General features: G+C 45.3%; 1 long non-coding RNA gene across 1 annotated transcript in view; it reads left to right on the forward strand.

Moving 5' to 3' along the window:
- Nucleotides 1-18186, forward strand: part of LOC141271223 (uncharacterized) — a 71410-nt gene extending 53224 nt beyond the window's left edge. The window contains exon 3 of the long non-coding RNA XR_012321866.1: nucleotides 17167-18186. This is a non-coding gene — a long non-coding RNA (uncharacterized lncRNA). The remainder of the gene's footprint in view (nucleotides 1-17166) is intronic.
- Nucleotides 18187-18407: the final 221 nt, after the last annotated feature.

Here is an 18407-nt window from a genome sequence, read left to right on the forward strand (position 1 = left end):
AATAACATCTAGTGCAGGTGCATGGAGGGAGCACAGGAGCTGTGAACACTCTATACAGGGCAGTTGACAGCTGTGTTATACAGCCAGCATATGCCTCTAACATCAGAGATTGGAGGTAACCCTGATTGCTGTTTGACCACTTACAGTAGATGATACTTTCTCTACGTGGTTCTAGCCGGTGTGGGCTGGGACGATGGATTCACATGGCATCTGGGAGCCTGCTGGATGCTTCCCTCATCTGCCTGGTTCCCGTCCATCCCGTCCGTCCCTCTCCTACCCCAGCTAATCTACCTGGACTTCCGATTCCTTATTGGTCTTATGCAGATGTCTTTAATAAAAAGGAGGCAGAGACATTACCACCACATAGACCATACGACTGTCCCATCGATCTGCTACCCGGTACTACTCCTCCCCGTGGGCGTATCTATCCTTTATCCGCTGCTGAGACCCGGTCAATGTCCGAATATATTGAGGAGAATCTGGCCAGAGGATTCATCCGGAAATCTACCTCCCCGGCGGGAGCAGGCTTCTTTTTCGTCAAAAAGAAGGACGGCTCTCTCCGTCCCTGTATAGACTATAGAGGCCTAAACCTGATCACGGTGAAGAATAAGTACCCCCTTCCGCTCATTCCAGAATTATTTGATCGCCTGAGGGGGGCTAGGATCTTCACCAAACTGGACCTTCGTGGGGCGTACAACCTGGTTCGTATTCGTCAGGGGGATGAATGGAAGACGGCATTCAACACCCGGGACGGCCACTATGAATACCTGGTAATGCCCTTTGGTCTCTGTAACGCTCCTGCCGTCTTTCAAGAGTTGGTCAATGACATCTTCCGGGACCTTCTCTACTCCTGCGTAGTGGTGTACCTGGACGACATCTTGGTCTTCTCTCCGGATCTCCAGACTCACCGGAGGGACGTTCGTCAGGTCCTGCTCAGGCTAAGGCAGAACCATCTCTACGCTAAATTTGAGAAGTGCCTCTTTGAGCAGACCTCGCTTCCGTTTCTGGGCTACATTATCTCTCAGACCGGCCTACAAATGGATCCTGAGAAACTGTCTGCCATCGAGAAATGGCCCCGACCGGAGGGGTTGAAGGCCATTCAGCGATTCCTGGGCTTCGCCAACTACTACCGCCTCTTCATACCACACTTCTCTTCCCGGACGGCCCCAATTTCTGCGCTCACCCGTAAAGGTACTAATCCCAAAGAGTGGCCACCCGAAGCAGAGGAGGCCTTTCTTTCCCTTAAACAGGCCTTCTCTTCCGCCCCGGTGCTGCATCGCCCAGATGGCAACAAACAGTTCTTCCTGGAAGTTGACGCCTCCTCCTCTGGAGCCGGAGCGGTACTTACTCAAAAATCATCTTCCGGGAGGATGGTAACTTGTGGCTTCTTCTCTAAACTCTTCTCCTCCTCTGAGCGCAACTATTCCATAGGAGACCGAGAGTTATTGGCCATCAAACTGGCATTGGAGGAGTGGCGTTACCTGCTCGAGGGGGCTCTTCACCCGGTAATAATTTACACTGACCACAAGAACTTGGCCTACCTCCAGCATGCCCAGAGACTTAACCCGCGCCAAGCCCGGTGGTCCTTGTTTTTTGCTCGTTTTGATTTTGTCCTTCATTTTCGCCCGGCTGACAAAAACGTCAAGGCGGACGCCTTGTCTCGGTCCTTTCTGGTGTCTGATCTCGAGGAGGATCCGAAACATATCATCGATCCCGCCAGAGTAATGCAGGTGGCTCCCGTGAGTCTAAATCGTCTTCCTCCTGGTAAGACGTTCGTACCAGTACCTGATCGGGAGAAGATCCTACACTGGGGTCATTCGTCTAAACTAGCTGGCCACGCCGGTCAGAAAAAGACCCTCCAGCTTATTACCCGGCACTACTGGTGGCCTAACCTGCACAAGGATGTAATAGACTTTGTTTCTGCCTGTGTGTCCTGCGCCCGCAACAAAGTTCCGAGACACCTGCCGGCCGGCCGCCTCCTACCTCTGCCAGTACCGGCTGCCCCCTGGCAGCATATAGCGATGGACTTCATTACTGATCTACCCGTCTCTGCCGGTTGTACGGTCATTTGGGTGGTCGCTGACCGCTTCTCCAAGATGGCTCACTTCATTCCACTGCCAGGTCTTCCGTCTGCACCCGAGCTGGCTAAAGACTTTATCCACCACATCTTCCGTCTTCATGGCCTGCCCCGTCACATCGTGTCGGATCGTGGGGTACAGTTCACTTCCCGTTTCTGGAGAGCCACTTGTAAATTGCTGGACGTCACCCTGGACTTCTCCTCCGCTTACCACCCACAGTCTAATGGTCAAGTGGAGCGGATCAATCAGAACCTGACCAGTTACCTTCGGCACTTCGTTAATGCCCACCATTCTGACTGGGTGGATCTCCTGCCATGGGCCGAATTCTCGTACAACAATCACGAGAGCGAGTCTTCCTCCAAATCCCCGTTTTTTATAGTCTACGGTCAGCATCCTCGGATCCCGTTTCCCGTCTCCACCTCGGCGGACAATCCGGCTGCGGAATCTCTTGTTAACAAATTTTCCTCCATATGGGAGAGTACCCGGTCCGCACTCCTTCTGTCATCCGAGCGTATGAAAAGACACGCTGACGTCTGGACCCTCCTCAATTCCGCCCTGGGGATAAAGTCTGGCTCTCGTCCAAATATGTCCGGCTCAAGATCCCTTCCTATAAGTTAGGGCCTCGGTTCATCGGCCCACTGGAGGTCATCAGTCAGATCAACCCGGTGGCCTATAAATTGAAACTCCCGGCCAACTTACGGATCCCTAACTCCTTCCATGTGTCTCTCCTCAAACCTGTAGTGCTTAACTCTTTTTCCAAGTCTACAGGTACGCCTCCTGCTCCGGTTTCTGCTGAGGACGAGTTTGAGGTAGAGAACATTCTTGCCACCAAAAGGGTAAGAGGAAAGACCTTTTTTCTGGTAGATTGGAAGGGGTTTGGTCCTGAGGAGAGAACGTGGGAGCCCCGGGAGAACATCCATGCCCCTCTCATCCTAGCTAAATTTCTGTCTGGCCTAAAAAAGGGGGGGCCTAAAGGGGGGGGTACTGTAGCGCTGGCGTCCCTGCCCTCTGCTAGGCAGGGACGCTGCTCCCCTCACCGCTCTGCTCCGTGCCCGGCGTCCTCTCCCCGCTCTGCTGTCAGCGCGCGCTCCGTCCCGGCGTCCTCCTCCTGCTCTGCTGTCAGCGCGCGCCCCTTCCCGGCGTCCTCCTCCCGCTCTGCTCTCAGCGCGCGCTCCTTCCCGGCCCCTGTGCTTAGGGCGCGCGCGCGCGCGCTCCCCTCCTCTTAAAGGGACCGCGCGCGCCGTCCTAAGGAGTCCCCGGCCAATGGCCGGAGGACTTCATCATATATAAGGCACCTCCTCCAAGATGGAGGTGCCCGAGCAATGTTGTTTGCACCTGTGTCTCACCTGTGCTTCAGCCCTCAGGTCCCGTTGCCAGTTTCCTGCCAGTTTCCTGCCAGTTTCCTGCCTGATTCCTGCCTGAATACTTGTTACCTGTCTGCCAGTCTGAGGTCCGACGGTCTGCCTTACTACTCCTGTCAGTCTGTCTAAAGGACCAGCCTGCCCGCTCACCTGGGAGCGCATATCAGCTACCTGCCTGCTTGCCTGAGGTCCGACGGTCTGCCTTACTACTCCGGTCAGTCTGTCTATGGACCAGCTTGCCCGCTCACCTGGGAGCGCTTCTCCGTTACCTGCCTGCTTGCCAGCCCGGAGGCTCCGTTGTCACGTGCTGTGACCACCAGCTATCTCAGAGACTCTTGCCCGCTCACCTGGGAGCGCATCTCCGTTACCTGCCTGCTTGCCAGCCCGGAGGTCCCGTTGTCTCGTGCGGTGACCACCAGCTATTCCAAAGACTCTTGCCCGCTCACCTGGGAGCGCTTCTCCGTTACCTTCCTGCCTGCCAGCCCGGAGGTTCCGCCGTCACGTGCCGTGCCCACCTGCTATTCCAGAGACTCTCGCTTGCTCACCTGGGAGCACACATCTACCATCTGCCTGCTAGCCTACCCGGAGGCTCTGCCATCACAGGTCGTACCTACCCCTTACCCAGAGACTGCCCTGATCACTTGCCGTAACTCCCTGTCCGTTCACCCAGAGACTGCCACCCGCTCCCTTACAAGGGCCGCCCCCTTGTATAGTAGCTCAGAGGTTCCGCCTCCCGGACCCGTTACAAACAGCTGTAGGGAAAGAGTTGGGGAGTGTTTTTTTTTAGTAAAGTATTTTTGTGGGTTTTATTACTGGGTTAGTAATGGGGGTTTCTGATAGACATTTTTCCATTACTAAAACCAGGACTTGATGTCAGCTGTATTTTTGGACAATTCACAGCTGACATCAACCCCAACTACCATTTTCCCATTTGCAAACGCACCAGGGCAATGGGGAAGAGCCAAGGCGAAGCGCCAGGACTGGAGCATCTCATGTGATGCTCCACTACTGGTGCAGCTGTGGGCTGGTATTTTTAGGCTGGGAAGGGCCCGATAACCAGGGTCCTTCGCAGCCTGATAATATCAGCGCCCAGCTGTCTGCTTTACCTTTGCTGGTTATGAAAAATAGGGGGGACCCCACGTCTTTTTTTTTCATTTATTTATTTATTAGGTTAATAGTTGTAACATTAGGTCAACATACAAGGCACTAAAGAGTGCCATTTTTTATAATGTGTCCTGGTGTTGTGAAATTATCTGTCTATCTATAAAGGGTCTTTGTAAAGTTTGCAAACCGTTAACACCTAAAAATCATTATTTTCTGCAAGGCATCTTATTCCGGTATGTGTCACACAGAAGCCACACGGATGATGCACATGAACACAAGTACTGTATGTCACATGGACATGCAACACTGATAACAGGTATCGTCAGGCCGTGTGAAGGGGGCCTTAAACTGGACCCCTACATCACAACTCCAAACCTTAAAGTGATTTTCCAGGCTTGGGTCTCAATTCTGCAGGCACTCTATGTGACTTCAGACTTGAGAATCCTCACATCGCTCGCACTGCGCGCTTTGAGGATTCTCCTGTGCTGGTGCCAGAAGCGGGAGGTCATGTGACTGCAAGCATGTGATTTGCATACTTTCAGCCACAGTCTGACTAGACATGTCCAGCCTCGCTCAGTACACTTGCATTGAGAAATGATGCTCATGTCTAATTGGCATGCGATCACATATATGCAAATCACATACTTTCAGTCACTCACCTACCGCTCTCGACATTGGAGAATCCTTACAGCGCGCACATTGCACAATGTGAGGAGTCGCAAGTCTGCAGTCATATAGAGTGACGGCAGACTTGTAGCCTAAGACCGGACAACCCATTACAGATGGAGAAATAGGGACACCGGCGTGTCACAGCACACTTTTGTGTCCAGCCATGAGGAAGTGGTAGAGCTGTGCAATCAATATACAAGAGAGAAACACATCTCCATACAGTGGTGGCCAAAAGTATTGGCACCCCTGCAATTCTGTCAGATAATACTCAGTTTCTTCCTGAAAATGATTGCAATCACAAATTCTTTGGTATTATTATCTTCATTTAATTTGCTTGCAAGGAAAAAACACAAAAGAGAATGAAGAAAAAATCAAATCATTGATCATTTCACACAAAACTCCAAAAATGGGCCAGACAAAAGTATTGGCACCCTCAGCCTAATACTTGGTTGCACAACCGTTAGCCAAAATAACTGCGAACAACCGCTTCCGGTAACCATCAATGAGTTTCTTACAATGCTCTGCTGGAATTGTAGACCATTCTTCTTTGGCAAACTGTTCCAGGTCCCTGATATTTGAAGGGTGCCTTCTCCAAACTGCCATTTTGAGATCTCTCCACAGGTGTTCTATGGGATTCAGGTCTGGACTCATTGCTGGCCACCTTAGAAGTCTCCAGTGCTTTCTCTCAAACCATTTTATAGTGCTTTTGGAAGTGTGTTTTGGGTCATTGTCCTGCTGGAAGACCCATGACCTCTGAGGGAGACCCAGCTTTCTCACACTGGGCCCTACATTATGCTGAAAAATTTGTTGGTAGTCTTCAGACTTCATAATGCCATGCACACGGTCAAGCAGTCCAGTGCCAGAGGCAGCAAAGCAACCCCAAAACATCAGGGAACCTCCGCCATGTTTGACTGTAGGGACCGTGTTCTTTTCTTTGAATGCCTCTTTTTTTTTCCTGTACACTCTATGCTGATGCTTTTTCCCAAAAAGCTCTACTTTTGACTCATCTGACCAGAGAACATTCTTCCAAAACGTTTTAGGCTTTCTCAGGTAAGTTTTGGCAAACTCCAGCCTGGCTTTTTTATGTCTCGGGGTAAGAAGTGGGGCCTTCCTGGGTATCCTACCATACAGTCCCTTTTCATTCAGACGCCGACGGATAGTACGGGTTGACACTGTTGTACCCTCGGACTGCAGGGCAGCTTGAACTTGTTTGGATGTTAGTCGAGGTTCTTTATCCACCATCCGCACAATCTTGCGTTGAAATCTCTCAATTTTTCTTTTCTGTCCATATCTAGGGAGGATAGCCACAGTGCCATGGGCTTTACACTTCTTGATGACACTGCGCACGGAAGACACAGGAACATTCAGGTCTTTGGAGATGGACTTGTAGCCTTGAGATTGCTCATGCTTCCTCACAATTTGGTTTCTCAAGTCCTCAGACAGTTCTTTGGTCTTCTTTCTTTTCTCCATGCTCAATGTGGTACACACAAGGACATAGGACAGAGGTTGAGTCAACTTTAATCCATGTTAACTGGCTGCAAGTGTGATTTAGTTATTGCCAACACCTGTTAGGTGCCACAGGTAAGTTACAGGTGCTGTTAATTACAAGAATTAGAGAAGCATCACATGATTTTTCAAACAGTGCCAATACTTTTGTCCACCCCCTTTTTTAGATTTGGTGTGGAATTGTATCCAATTTGGCTTTAAGACAATTCTTTTTGTGTTTTTTCATTGAAAACAAATTAAATGAAGATAATAATACCAAAGAATTTGTGATTGCAATCATTTTCAGGAAGAAACTGAGTATTATCTGACAGAATTGCAGGGGTGCCAATACTTTTGGCCACCACTGTATATAGTGTCTGCTACATGACCCCTATAATTGTTAACCACATGACCCACATCATTGGCAACCATTTGACCCCTATACAAAGAGACTGCTGCATGCCCCCCACAATTAGCAGCCACATTCCCAACTTCTGTGCACTATATAAAGTGTGGGACAGACCCATTGAATTGTAGACACTTATGGGACCATGGGAGGATTGAATTAGACTGATGAGGTCACCCTCTTACAAAAAGAGACTGGCCCTTTAATTTTTTTTAGTAACACTTCCAGAGACAATAGGTCCCTGTACAAAGAGGCACTACCACTGAATTAGTTAAAATATAAATTTTATTAATATTCACCATATAAAATAAATGTAAAAAGCAAGCCAATTGATATCTCTATTTGTAGCAAACATATTTTGCAGGTACAAAGTACTATATCAATTTCTGACATTTCCATATAGTTCACATTATCCTAAAGAATATATATTAGAAAAGTGCTTAGTGCTAAAGTTACGGTAATTTTACACTCCCTATGTGCAGTCTTATAAGGTTTGTAAGTTTGTACTTAAGTTATGAGAAAGGTTAAAGCCTAGGATATTCTTTAGGATAATGTGGATTATATGAAAATGTGGGAAATTTATATAGTACTTTGTACCTGCAAAACCTGTTTGCTACAAATAGAGATATCAATTGGCTTGCTTTTTAAATGTATTTTACAGTATATGGGGAATATTAATAAAATGTATATTTGAACTAATTCAGTGGTAGTGCCTCTTTGTACAGGGACCTATTGTCTCGGGAAGTGTTAATAAGATTTGTTCGGAGTTGTACTTCGTATATATATCCATGACATAGTGAATTAATGTCCCTTTAATTTGTAGATCTATAATCCCCTACTTAGACTTGTAGTTCGAGCACACAATTTACGCTCTTTGTTGGGCGATCGCCCTGATTTTATGTTTGTTATGTTTATTTTATTAAACAATGCTGATGTGCTGTGAGGTTAGTGGGATATGCAGTCGTGTGTTGTACAAGGGGCTGGGGAGAGTAGACCTAGCGGAGCCGCATGCTACCTGTCCTGGGAACAGGAGGGACAAGCGTTAGATGATTTTGAGGAGAGACTGGGCAGAATGTATGCGTTGCGTCTGAGCATTCGGACGCAATCTTGAACATGGTCCATGATATTTAGGGTCTGGTTTCCCACCATTCGGTGTCAGTTGCAGAGGAAATAAGAGTGGGGTTGGAGATTTGAGCTACCTGAGAACCTGCAGAATAGTACAGGGGAGGATAAACACAGGGTTGCCACCAGGAATTTCGGGGCTCCATACTGGCAACATTTTTGGGCCCCCTTGAGACTTTACCCCAGCTCCGCCTCCATCCCTCGTACCTTCCACAGTCTCACCGCTCACTCTTGGAAAAACACTTCTTTCTACACCACGTCCTCACCAATCACACATGAACAGTTCCCATCGAACCTTATCACATACATAGTCAGCAGCTTTTGCTTTGGCCAAAAGATTTTTTAAGCCGGCACCACTACAAGGTAGCCTCTTCTGGCCAGGCCCTACTCTACTCTAACCTAGTAAACGTTTCTTATAATACCCAATACTTTTTTTAGGTATATTTTTATTTATTTTTATGTAAGGGAATGTGTCACATATGTTTTTTAAAATGACCAATAATATCACATACAAGGGACAAATACCGCCACACCATGACCAGACCACATATTACCACCACATAGTGACCGAATACTACAATACTGATCATTAATGAAAAAAAAAATACTACTATTACCATAAGTGCCATTATACACAGGAGCTCTGTGCATAGTATACAGTGTATAGTGTCCGTGTACACATAAGACACTGACTCACCGGTGACGTCTCTAGTTGAAGTCCTTCATCTTCGCTTTTCCTCTTCATCCAGCACAGACCGTCATCACTTCTTCCAGCCAGGACTGCAGAAAATAACACAGTTATCTAGAGCACCGCTTCCAGAGCACATTCCCCAATTTTTCCCCAACTTCTACACTAGAGATGAAGAAAAAAGCACAGTAACAGGGCCCCCCACACTGAAAACAGTATCCTCAAAAATAAAATACATCACAGCAGTAATAATATTCTTTAATTAGCACCTACAGTAATAATGTCCCACATCCTGCCCCCATGTCTCCATCCTGCCCCCATGTCTCCATCCTGCCCGCATTGTTTCCAATTGCCTGCATCCTGCCCCCACTGTCTCCATCCTGCCCCCATTGTCTCCATCCTGCCCCATGTCTCAATTTGTCTCCATTCTGCCCCCAATATCTCTCTATTATGCCCCCAATGTCTCCATTCTGCCCCCATTGTCTCCATCCTGCCCCATGTCTCAATTTGTCTCCATTCTGCTCCCAATGTCTCTCTATTATGCCCCCAATGTATCCATTCTGCCCCCATGTATCCATCCTGCCCCCAATGTCTCCATCCTGCCCCATGTCTCAATTTGTCTCCATTCTTCCCCAGTGTCTTTCTATTATGCCCCCAATGTATCTATTCTGCCCCCATGGCTCCATCCTGCCCCCAATGTCTCCATCCTGCCCCCCAATGTCTCTCCATCCTGCCCCCATGTCTCTCCATCCTGTCCCCATGTCTCCATTCTGTCCCCATGTCTCTCCATTCTGCCCCCATGTTTCCATTCTGCCCTCAATGCCTCCATCCTGCCCCCCAATGTCTCTCCATCCTGCCCCCATGTCTCTCCATCCTGTCCCCAATGTCTACCATTCTGCCTCCATGTTTCCATTCTGCCCTCAATGTCTTCCATTCTGCCTCCATGTTTCCATTCTGCCCTCAATGTCTCCCATTCTGCCCCCATGTTTCCATTTTGCCCTCAATGTCTCCCATTCTGCCCCATGTCTCAATTTGTCTCCATTCTGCCCCCAGTGTCTTTCTATTCTGCCCCCATGGCTCCATCCTGCCCCCAATGTCTCCGTCCTTCCCCCATTGTCATCATTCTGGCCCATGTCTCAATTTGTCTCCATTCTGCCTCCAATGTCTCTCCATTCTGCCTCCAATGTCTCTATTCTACCCCCAATGTCTCCATTCTACCCCCAATGTCTCCATCCTGCCCCCCAATGTCTCTCCATCCTGCCCCCATGTCTCTCCATCCTGTCCCCATGTCTCCATTCTGTCCCCATGTCTCTCCATTCTGCCCCCATGTTTCCATTCTGCCCTCAATGTCTCCATCCTGCCCCCCAATGTCTCTCCATCCTGCCCCCATGTCTCTCCATCCTGTCCCCATGTCTCCATTCTGTCCCCATGTCTCTCCATTCTGCCCCCAATGTCTCCCATTCTGCCTCCATGTTTCCATTCTGCCCTCAATGTCTTCCATTCTGCCTCCATGTTTCCATTCTGCCCTCAATGTCTCCCATTCTGCCCCCATGTTTCCATTTTGCCCTCAATGTCTCCCATTCTGCCCCCATGTCTCCATTCTGTCTCCATGTCTCACCATTCTGCCCCCATGTTTTCATTCTGCCCTCAATGTCTCCCATTCTGCCCCCATGTTTCCATCCTGCCCTCATAGTGCGGCTTTGCAAAAAAAAACGTTTTCCTTACCTTGCTGCGCTCCAGTGGTGCCCGGCTCTCCCATCGTCCGAAACATGGTCGCAGGTGCATGACAGTGACGTCATACGCCAGCAACGTGCCCGCTGACGTCAGCTGCCGGCCTGTGATTGGCTGGGGACTGTTAACTGGAAGCTTCCCACACGGCAATAGATTTCAAGTGAACGTGGGTCCGAGAACGCACTTTCACAGTAATTGAACTGGTAGAATCCTGCCACTGGGGCCCGGTGAGCAGAAAAACGGGGGCCTGACTGGGCCCCCTCTGCTCAACAGGCCCCATACGCCAGTAAGGGCAGTAATGCCCTGATGGTGGCCCTGGATAAACAAACTCACACATTGGTGCCCTGCCAGCATGTTTTTACATACAGTAAGTAGTGGTATAGTCCAGGTAAAAATGACACCTTCTTTGTAGAGATTCGATGTGCCAGTCATGAGCAATTTAGTGTAGACGTGTCCTAGACTGGAAGTGCACTGGGGGGGTTTCAGAGCACATAGACTACTTCTTCCAAGTGCACTGACACACCCCTTGTGCTCCTCCAGTCCGATTTGCATACAGCTTCTACTCTACATTTCTCATGACTGGCACATCGGACCTCAACATATAAGGTGTCATTTTTATTGGGGAGACAAGCACCTACACAGCTATACTACTATGCCCATAGGTGGAAGCTTTGGTCCTACTAGTTTTGCTGCTGATCATACACAATTTTTAATAACTCAAAAGAACTCGGGATTTATTTACTGTGGATTTCTTGATTGCAGAAAAAAAAACTCTTTTTCTTGAGGGTTATGGCTGAACTTCTTATTCCTCTCTGGAGTCTTTACATTTGTGGACAGAAGACAGATGTTACTTAGCGTAGTGATGGGGAAGGAGGCAGAAGAGAGGAGATCTGCGCTGCTCTGGATACTGAATGTTTTCATTCCAAACTTCGGGGTCAGGTCAGAGTTTGTCTAAATGACTTTTGTTGTTGTAATTATCAGATTAGCGGATCTCTAGGGGCTTGTCGTGGAACCTTCCTATTAGCCCGTCCGCTGCCACCCGGAGAACTGCTCACAGCAAGACTAAATATAAAATGCTGAGGATACACATTGCAAAATGAGGGATTTATAATATATTAATAAGACATTGCCTAAAAATTCCATCTATCTCAAAAATAGGTTAATTATGGTTCTTCTCCTTTATAAATTGATGGGAAAGAGGGGGGTAATTCCCATTAATCTCAATGGGCCCGCATAATGATAGGCATTTCCATTTATACTTATACTTCCACTTATACTTATTCCACTTTCATTTATATTTTATAAAAAAAAGCATTTTTACAATATTGTTATACACACACACTAAATTCAGTCAATAGGGCATCCAGAGAGGTTTTCCAATAATTGTAATAATATGCAAAATTCAGATTAAACCTTAATTGTCTAAGAGATCTGAAAAAAAATATTTCTCCTTCATTACCATTATGTCCCCCATTCTAATGTCTGGGCTGATCTGACTTGTATAACAATATAATTCTGAATAAATGCAGCCACCACTAGGGGGAGCTCACTGAATATACCTAATATAGAACTGAATGGGAGAAGTGCAAATATGTATGCAGTGAGCGCCCCCTAGTGGTGGATGCAGGTATCTTATATGATAAAGCTGCAGGGGAAGCAGATCATTGCTCAGTCCCCCCTACCTAATAATGTTGGCTTTTCTAAGACATAGCTATGATCAGTAGCCATGGGTTAGATCCAACTTGCCAACTTTAATGCAAATTTCTGAGAGGACACAGCATGTGGCGCGTAAAGAGCGGCGCAAGAACTTTTCTTCCCATAGCCGCACATTCTTTTCAAGCCACGTTGCTCCATGCCTCCTCCATGGCAGAAACTTTTGAGAACGTTTTTGAGAGCATTTGGTGGCACACGGGATATTTTCCAACTCTTCCAGGAGTCTTGGAGGGCTTCTTGCAGCAGTTGGCCCTAATGCAAAAGCTTCAATGGGGCCCCCAATTATTGAAAATCTTCAATAGTAATGGTCTTTTCTTATGGGCCAAAATGATATTTTGGACCCCCTAAGCTCCAGGGACTGGATGTAAAATTGCAACCTCTGCACCTATTATAGTCTTCTTTTCTTCCGGTAGCCCCCCGTGAATGTTGCAGTACAGTTGGCAAGTATGGCTTAAATGTATTGGTTTTTTTTTATATTTGAGCTGATCAGATAAAACACTTGTCTCACCTAAGGGCTTCTACTTTGTCTCTCCACCATGCTTTACACTGCATCTCTGACTAAAATCACTGAATGATCCAAAAAAAGTTCTTAAAAAACGTGCCAATGTAGACTATGACCAACAGATGGCAGGCTACTAAAATGTTGTAGTGTAGACAGTAGAGGACTATAGGAAGGGTTACGAAGTCATCAGACTTCCTCGACCATTGATGGTGGTTGGTGGGAAAAGAGTGGCTTGTATTGTACAAGTGTTGACCCTTTTCTTGCCATACTGTATCACCAGTGTAATTCACCTTGAAGACATGACCCATACAAGATGTCAGCGGCGTAAATTAATTCTTCCTATTGTGTCATGCTCCAAACACAGGGGGAAGGAGCTGGGAGGTTTGCACTTCTGTCTGCCCCTGGAGTGATTTGTTCCTGTGTGTGCTGATAAGGGTGGTGGTGAAGTTTGACTCAGGAAACCTTACAAGATCCCCCATGATAAACTCTGACTACTACAAGTAAACAGCTGAGTGTGTGTCTGCAGCCGTGCGGGGATTCTCAGCATCCTATATATGTAATATATACTGTATACACCAGGGCGCTCCCCACTTCCACAATGGTTGTGTCTGCACCGGTTTCTATGTAACATAATCCCATCATCCTATACAGGGATTTTTTTTTTTTTTTTGCAGCTTGTTCCACTGGGAGACCTTTAGTCTTTTCATTGTTATAACATTGCAATAATAAGTCAGCCGGAACAAGAAAGCAGCTGCCTTGGGCTCAGCAATGTCAAAAGAGCAAGTCCCAACACATCATTTTTCCTGCTAGCATGGAGGACTGGGAGAGCAACGGCTCCTGTATCAGGTCCGCCATCTCTGGAGGACGATGCTCCTCTGTAGTTTGATAAAAATGGTCAGACAGGACAATATTAAGACAGGAAAGATGCACAGAATTTAACCGATGAAAGTTTGGAGGGTGTGAATACTTTTGCAAAACTTTTTTTTCCTTGGCCCTAATACTACTCTGGCACAAAGGGGAGTACCAGGACTCATCATAGAGATCCTACTAAAGTATTCGCTCTTACCGGCAATGCTCCATGGGAAAAAAAAGTATGCAAATTAGCTCTTCTCTACAAGGAAGGAAAACTGTCTCTCTAGTGCCACCTATTGGAATAGTGGAGGTGGATACGCTATAAATCAATGTTCAAACCTTTAAAGGATACCAGTCTATGTAATCAGGGCTGGCTCCAGTTTTATCTAGGTCCCAGTGCACCCCTCTTTGCTTTCAATTTTTCCTCCTCGCCTTCCAAGAGCCATAACTTTTTCATTTTTTGGTCTTTAGAATTGTTTTCTTTGCTGTACAAGTTGTAGTTTTTATTATCACCACTTTGATGTCCATAGGACTTTCTGGTATCTTTTAATTCCAAGTTTTTTGGAAGGGAAGAAACTGAAAACCAACTTTGCCATTTTTATTTTTTTTCACCCTATGAGATAAATATTTTATTAGTTCGGAGCATCACACACTGAGATATCAAAGCTGGTTATTTATTTATTTTTATATATGTTCCAGTAAAAGGGGGTGATAGGAACTTTTATATATACTTAATAACAGTTATATCATTTTATTTATTTTTTTACATTTTTTATTAGTCTTCCTAGAGATCACTTGTACAGTGCACTACAATACTGTAATATTGCAGTATATTGTGAAATGACCTATATCCTATGAAAAAAAAATCAGAAAGTGATTTAACAGCCCATATGGGCTTTAGGCGACGTTTCGGCTCCAAGTGTGAGTCTTTTTCAAGCGAGGTTAAAAACGGCCCACACTTGGAGACGAAACGTCGCCTAAAGCCCATATGGGCTGTTAAATCACTTTCTATATTTTTTTCAAAGAGGAGTGTTGTCTTCATTTTTTTGCATCTATATTGAGGATTGGTAAATGCCTGGAGAACTGGCACCCGTATTGCATTAATAGTTTGCTTGTACTGCTTCTTTCTCTTTTTCTAGATATATAGATACCGTAGATAGATAGATAGATAGATAGAGGGATAGATATGGATAGATACTATAGATATGGATATGGATAGATAGATAGATAATAGATAGATAGATAGATAGATAGATAGATAATAAATAGATAGATAATAGATAGATAGATAGATAATAGATAGATAGATATGAAATAGATAGATAGATAATAGATAGATATATATGAGATGGACAGATAGATAGATAGATAGATATGAGATAGATAATAGATAGATATAGATAGATAGATAGATATGGATAGATAGATAATAGATAGATATGAGATAGATAGACAGATATGGATGATATATGGATAGATAGATAGATAGGTAGATATGGATGATAGATAGATATGGATAGATAGATAGATAGATAGATAGATAGATAGATAGATAGATAGATAGATAGATAGGTAGATATGGATGATAGATAGATAGATAGATAGATAGGATAGATAATAGATAGAAAGATATGAGATAGATAGTCATTCGACAGATAAATGGGTATGCAAGGGATGGGAGAGACAGTCAATAGGTAGATGTATAAAATAGTTATTAGATGATCAATAGATAAATACATATGAGATAGATATTAGACAAATATTATAGATACATCAAATAAATAAATCCTATAATTTAAGCAAACTCTCTCTCCGTATATCAATAGTTTATTCTTTATTGGTTTTATTATTACAAATAAACAAAAAGTTAAAAGCAAAATAAAAAGAATAGAGGGAACTATGATGCAAAACAAGATCCGATGGCTCGTAGTCTGTATAAATATTGACACATAAGTTTTAAAGGCAAAAAATCAATGTATATATATACATAAATAAAAACTAAATATATATATATATACATCTCAGTGGGTGATCAGTCAATCAATACATACAAATAAAGAAATGGTGCTACGAAATTGCTAAATTTTGCAAAAAATTCTATAATTCATAAGCGATGCCACTGAAAGCCTACAGGGCACAATGTACAAGGCAGATTTATATTCCAATGCAATAGTCAATCTAATTGCAAAGTGTAGGATGTGCTGACATAAGGACATAAAAGTACATAGTGCATACTACCATTGCCAAATATTTAGTGACCCATCTAAAGTACTTGTATAGTGCAGTACGCATTATAAAGTTGCTAATAGTATGTAGAACACAGATAATTAATGATAAACAAGAGTCTCCTGTTTCCAAGCCATGTGAGACAACAGAAGTACCTCCTGACGCGGGTTTCGCGTGTGTTTCTTCAGAAGGCATTACTTGTGGATTTTAGATGATATATAGATAGATATGAGATAGATAAATATATAGAAAGATGTTAGATAGATAGATAGATAGATAGATAGATAGATAGATAGATAGATAGATAGATAGATAGATAGATAGATAGATAGATAGATAAGAAAATATTGGCACTACAGTCCAAATTTAGTGGAGTAAAAGATACATTTTATTTACCCCAAATTTGCAATCACTGTTTCTTCTTTTGACTTCTGGTGCTCTCAGATAGATAGATGATAGATAGATAGATAGATAGATAGATAGATAGATAGATAGATAGATAGATAGATAGATAGATAGATAGATAGAATGAATTATGGTTTCTGTGTACTTCCCTGGATATGACATAGGACTAGTTGAAAAGGAACATGAGAGACACAAACCATATATTACAGAACAATGATGAACTCAGGAGGATGAAGTTGATGTGAAAGATGAAAGTGTATTGTCAGGATTTACACATATAAAGGTAAAGATATTTCAAACACTTGTGTCCTCTGCTTCTTGTATCTGTCATCTTCACTCCAACGGCTGAACTGTACAAATGAAACCTAATGAAAACGTATATGTAATTGTAGAGAATCCATACATCTTGTCTTTTAAGTAGTGTGACACGCACTGACAGGAGAGATATATAGAGCAGTCGCTGTGTAGCACTGGATCCATAAACAGACTTGAGCTGTGTAAATTATTTACATATAAACTCTGAGATTTTGGGAGTGATAGCACTAAAATGCAACGTGCAACACAAGTATAACCCCTTTGTGGGTCTTATAGGACTGACTTTCATGAACATCATTTACTAAAAAAAAAATCACATCTTTATATGAAAACAGTCAACAGGATGCTGTTGACTGATCCTGTATATTCATTATATGTTTCTACAGAATACATTGATTGCATTTTGTTTTAATTTTATGAATGGACAAACACTTTTAATTAATTTGCTTTCTACAACCTCTTTAAAGTCAAGAATGTGTCTTATTTTTTCCTCATTTTATCAAATGCAGACGGTCCAGACCCAATCCCTCTACAAGAAGACTAGACAAGTGTCAAGAGGCCTGTGAGGGAAATGTAGCACCCTGAGGACTCGGCTGCTACAGGGGTATTGCACCTCAAGCCAGAGGTGTGGTATTCCACTCCCGGGTAAGGATGGAGTGTGGAACTGAGCTAGTTAGCTGCATACACTACATACATCCCATTTCCGGGGGACAGATCGACGGTACTCCCACCAGTTTATGTGCAGGTACGACAGCGTCTGTCCCTGGCTGGAGTGGGAGGGGGGGTGGAACATCCCAGTAGTGTAGGGGCAGATAGGGGGAGCAGTCTGGGTAAGGCTAGGAGCTCATTGGGTGCTGGTCACCTGAGCTCACACATAGAGGGAGTATATAAGGTGGGCACCATCTTAGGACAGAGTCTTTTGTAGAGTGGGTCAGTCAGTCTTTTGTAGAGTCAGAGGAGCAGAGCAGAGAAGCTCAGCCAGAAGGGCTGACAGGGAGTTGTGGTTCCGGCTGGGCCCAGCTCCAAGGCCGAGTCTGAGAGAGAGAGAGGAGTCAGAAGGACCCAGAGAGAAGAAGAAGGAACCCCAAGACCCCAGAATACAAACAGCAGGGTGAAGGGTTGGCACCCAGGGTACCGGATCCCAAGCTGGTGGAGGCCACTAATCCTCAGCCAGAGACCGGAGGTCGTGGGCAGGATCTGCCACGACCCTCACTAAATCCACTAGGAAGGCATACCAGGTATAGGGTCAGGGAACCCAGAAGGGGTGTACCCACCAAGAGACCCGAGGGAGCCGGACATAGGTGGATCCCTGGTGAGAACGGCCAGAAGAGAGGGAAAGTCAGACAGGAGCTCAGGACCACGCTCCAGAATTACTTGGGGGGTTGGCCGAGTCCAGGACCTGGTGGACGCAGCACGGCTCGGGTGGTCGCTTCAGGCCAGAGTGACCATAAGAACACCCGTAAGTAAAAACCCCTGAACTGCACAGCCCGACTCTGAGTCTTCTTGCTTAATCATCCTGCACCTTCACAACCACCATCCTCTACATCTGACCCCCTGAGGCTATACCCCTCCCGTTGGGGGTTATACTACCAGAGCTGCACACATACCAACAGCCTCAGCGGACCCTTCTGCAGCGGCGGCCTTTTGACCGCAAATCAACGGGTGGCGTAGTCGACACTAAGGACCTTTAACAACATCTGTAAAGACTGCCACACACTGAGTTTGACACCCTGGGCACGGACCGGGTCAC

Source organism: Phyllobates terribilis, unplaced genomic scaffold, assembly GCF_046119375.1.
Source record: "Phyllobates terribilis strain yellow unplaced genomic scaffold, ASM4611937v1 Scaffold_5__5_contigs__length_657084704, whole genome shotgun sequence".
Classification (NCBI taxonomy): domain Eukaryota; kingdom Metazoa; phylum Chordata; class Amphibia; order Anura; family Dendrobatidae; genus Phyllobates; species Phyllobates terribilis.